Genomic DNA, 4,809 nt, shown 5'->3' with positions numbered 1-4,809 from the left:
TGGCATGTTTTGAAAGAAGTTGTGAAAAATGGCATTCTACATAACTTTTGCCACTATTCATGTCATTCCCCATAATTTTCTCCTTTGAATGAGTGTCTAAAACAAATAATTTGATTTTTTAAACAAATGGGTGATTAAATGGGTGTGTAAACTTAACAAAAGTGTCTAAAATAAAGCACATTAGACAAATAAGTGTCTAAAATTGGATCTCAAAATCAATTAATTCAAATTTTTACTTTTTAAAATTCACTTTAAGACACCCCAATTATTACCATTGTACATGCCCTTAAAAGTGTGCTACCAATGGGCGTAGTGTCTTTTAACCCATTTGGTAGAAATGTATATCAGTGTATAACTTCAATCAATATTTTTTACTTTTTTCCACACACTTCACATCATTGACATTGCCCGAGTCATCCCTGCCGTCCACTCAGACTCGGCCAGCTTACTCATCATCCCCTTAACTTTCTTCGACCTACCATGGCTACTATTCCACCCAGTCAAACGAGTCTTCTTCTACAAACTCACCGAGTCGACCCGTGAGGACTTCAACAACTACCTCCCTCTCACCGGCCACATCACATGGAACACAAACGAACCCAAACCAAGCATTGTTGTCGCTCTAAACGACGCCATTTCGGTGACAATAGCCGAGAGTGAAGCTGACTTTTCTCATATCTCCGTCTATGAACAACGTCCTGTCTCCGAGTTGCATGCCTTGCTTCCCAAGTTACCAGTTACTGACGACTTAGCCACCGCCTTCTCCATACAAATTACGTTGTTCCCGAACCAAGGAATCTCCATAGGCGTCGCAGGACACCACGCCGTTTTAGACGGGAAAACGTCAAGTACGTTCATCAAAACTTGGGCTCAAGTCTGCAAACAACAACTTGAGAACATACCGGAGAGTTTAACTCCGTCTTATGACAGGTCGTTGATCAAAGATCCGACCAGACTCGGTGAAAAGATGATAGAGATGGTGAGATCTCTCAAACATGACAAACCTAACGCTGTCGTGAGCTTGACTCCGTTCCCCGCAAAATACTTGGAGCCGACGTCGTGTTGGCCACGCTCGTGCTCTCTAAGGATGACATCGAAAGACTCAGGGAACGAGTCAAGAACGTTTCACCAAGCCTACACTTGTCTACTTTTGTCATTGCTTATGCTTACGCGTGGACATGCTACGTGAAGGCGCGTGGAGGAGATGGAGATGTTGGCTTCTTTAAACCCAAGCCAACTTTCCATTAGTATGATATTGTCCGCTTTGGGCTTATAACTCAAGCCCGCACGGTTTTGTTGGGCTCCTTCCCAAAAGGCCTCATACTAATTGGAGTTGGACTTGACTTATATATTAGAAACTTCTCTTTCTAATCTTCCGATGTGGGATATTGGTTTGTATTCCAATACTCTCCCTCAAACCCATTACCACTCCCCTAGGTCCATAATCTTGACCTACGCTCTGATACCAATTGTTGGGTTCTTTAAACCCAAGCCAACTTTCCATTAGTATGATATTGTCCGCTTTGGACTTATAACTCAAGCCCGCACGGTTTTGTTGGGCTCCTTCCCAAAAGGCCTCATACTAATTGGAGTTGGACTTGACTTATATATTAGAAACTTCTCTTTCTAATCTTCCGATGTGGGATATTGGTTTGTATTCCAATAGGAGAGAGATCAGTGAGTTTAATGTTCGTAGGAGATTTTAGAGAACTGCTGGATCCCAAACTTCCTATAACTTACTTTGGAAACTGTATGTTTCCGGTGGGTTGTTATAACCATAAGGCGGCGGAGTTTACGGAAGAGAAAGGGTTTGTTACGGCGGTTGAGATTCTTAGTGACTTGGTCAAAGGATTGAGTTCAAGAAAGATAGAGACGGGATTGAAGGAATTAGCGGACATTTTACATTTCAAAAAAGGGAGCACACAATTTGGTGCTATAGCCGGGTCAACCAGGTTGGGAATATATGAGTCGGATTTTGGGTGGGGAAAACCCGTTAAGGTTGATGTTGTTTCCATTGATCAAGGAGAAGCTTTCTCTATGGCAGAGAGATGTGAGGGATCAGGTGGCGTGGAGATTGGAATGTGTTTGAAAAAGATTGAAATGGATAGGGTTGTGTCCTTTTTCTACAATGGTTTACAAAGTTAAACATATCTAGTGATACTTTCATTTTATAAATCTTTATGTACGTTAAAGCTTGCTTAGGGCATGGGCATTGCTAGGACCGGTTTCAGTCCCAATTTTATTATTTATTTTTTTCTTTTTTCAGATTTAAAGAAAAAAAAAGTAACCAATCGCGGCCGCCACGTGTCAGTAGGGCCCGCGAATGGAAGCAGGGACGGTCTCATTTAAAGAAACGACCCAGCATTTTTTTTCTTCTTTTGATTTTTGTTTTGCACTTTAATTCTGGGGACTGCTAAATGGGACTGCAATGCACATGGTCTTAGTGACTTGTTTCTCGTTGTGATCTTATATCTACTACGTACTGATACCTACGTTTTATAAATTAATCTTTATCAATCTCTTTGTTCTTCTCATAAGATGCTTTAACCGTTTTGAGATATGTATACTCCAAAGAACTTATAATGTTAAGTTGATACATTCATCGTGGTACTTGATCTTCTCACGTTCTCATCCTTTCTTTAATATCGTCCTCTTCCCATTTGCTATTGATTTAGATGTCCTTTTGATGTCCCATGATATTTTATATTCTTTTAGTCAAGTTTATTTTTTTATATGTCATTCTTATTTGGCATTATTATAGATTTTGCCATTTTTTGTCCCATTTATTTTGAATATGCTATTGTCTTCGAAAATTTTAGATTATTTTCCGTGTCAACCAACAATTCGAAATGCCTCGAATTTTTAGAAGATTTGAGCCCTTGCCATTTTATAGTCACTTTAAAATCTATACATTTGTGATATTTGTTTTTGATAAAATACATATTTCAAGTTTTGAAAAAAAAACAAAAATAAAACAAAACATAATTTATGAAACTATGTTTTAAAATATTGAAAGATGGCATATTCATAACCTTTTAGTCAGAATAACAATTGTAACACCCTTGAATTTTATTTTGGGGTGTCGACCGACACCGGTTGTGGGTGTCGATCGACACCACAATTTTTGGTATGATCGAGTTGATTTTAATCGAAAGAATTGAGTGGTTTGGGTAGGTTTAGCCCTATGTTGCGACTTAAAAAGAGAGTAGCCGCTTTTTGACTTTGAGAGAGTGAAAGAAAAGGTTTTTAGAGTTTCCAGTGAGTTTTGGGTGATTCTAGTGAGATTTGAGAGCTGTTCTGGGGTTTTGGGCAAGGAGAAGAGAGATCTAGTAGCTATGGTGTTAGGAGTGCTTTGTGTTGCTGCTGGTTGTGTGTTTCCGTCCCTGTTATCCCCTAATTCGTTGCTGTTCTTTCTTGTTTAAGAGGTGAGTGCAGGACCTTTGCTTATCTAAGCTGTTTGATTCATGTTTTGGTGATTTCTATGGTTGTTGATTGATTTTCTTTGTTTGTATATGTGCTTCTTGTGTTGTGGTGCCTCTGGAAGAGTCTTGTGGAGTGTTTATTCAGCCATGAAGTGATTGGAGGAGCATATCTGTTGACGAGAAGCAACTGGAGTGATGTTAGGGTATCGGTCTCGATTGATACCAGTGGCGAGTGTCGATTGACACCAATCTTCTGTATCGCGAGGATGGTCGCGAGTGTCGATCAACACTACTCGTCATGTCGGATTTTGTAGTTATTTTTATTGTCGTTTGATGATTTTTGGTTTTTGCTTGAATGTGAATTATGCTGCTTGAATGTGAATTATGCTGCTTGTGTGTATAGCCAGTGGTGGAGATGATTGCCTCACTAAATATTTATAAAATACTTATGCATCTCTTTCTGTGATGCAGGTAAAGGAAATGTGTGACCGTGGAATCATGGCGAGGAGAGAAGAATGATATAGAGGCTCGATGTTTGTTCTGAATAATGTTAGATTGGTTAGGAGATTGCTAATTCTAGAATTTAGAAACATGTAAAGATGTTATTCTATTTCTGGATGATGACTGGTTTGGAGATGGGATTATTTGCTGGTTTAATGCATTTTTTTTTTTTTGGATTTTTGGTTAAGTCTTCCGCTGGTTATTGTTGTATGGTTTGGTTAAACTGGAATTGTTGGTTAACCGGTTAAAAATTGGAATTGGATGGTTTAAATTCATTAGTCCGGTTTAGCTGGTTTAACTGGTTTGATTAATTGGGTTAATTTGCTTTGCATGACTTAAAAAAATCGGGCTAGGTCTTTTCAGCAATATCCATAAATCATATATATAAAAGTAAGGTTTCACTCTCTCCTTATTGGTGGAAAAATATTTAAGGCTTTAATTTTTTTTTAAAAAATAAATAAATAAATGTTTATGACAATCATTCAATACAAAATTTAATTACACTATAAGTTATAATCAAATGGCAAAGCAAATGAAAGGACTTAATCATATATCATTCAACAAAATAAATAAATAAATAAATGTTTATGACAATCATTCAATACAAAATTTAATTACACTATAAGTTGTAATCAATTGGCAAAGAAAATGAAAGGACTTAATCATATATCATACAACAAATTTTATAAGGCTTATTGGTGGAAAATTATTTAAAATCATATATATAAAAGTAAGATTTCACAAAGAATAAATCAATTTAGGAAAAAAAAAAAAACAGTAGTGCGGCGATGGCGATTGCGATTGGGTTCAGATCTAGGGTTTGATGGTGGTGTTCTTCTCTAGTTTTTTGGATCTCGGTTCAGAGGGATCGTTGTGGTTTGGTGTA

The 4,809-nt window shown here is 37.6% G+C and overlaps 1 pseudogene; it reads left to right on the top strand.

Moving 5' to 3' along the window:
• Positions 1-385: 385 nt before the first annotated feature.
• Positions 386-2,145, top strand: LOC17886003 (annotated as a pseudogene).
• Positions 2,146-4,809: the final 2,664 nt, after the last annotated feature.

The sequence above is a fragment of the Capsella rubella genome, unplaced genomic scaffold (genome assembly GCF_000375325.1).
Source record: "Capsella rubella cultivar Monte Gargano unplaced genomic scaffold, Caprub1_0 scaffold_5, whole genome shotgun sequence".
Classification (NCBI taxonomy): domain Eukaryota; kingdom Viridiplantae; phylum Streptophyta; class Magnoliopsida; order Brassicales; family Brassicaceae; genus Capsella; species Capsella rubella.
Note: the sequence above shows the minus strand (reverse complement) of the source record. Positions and strands in the feature narration are given on the sequence as shown.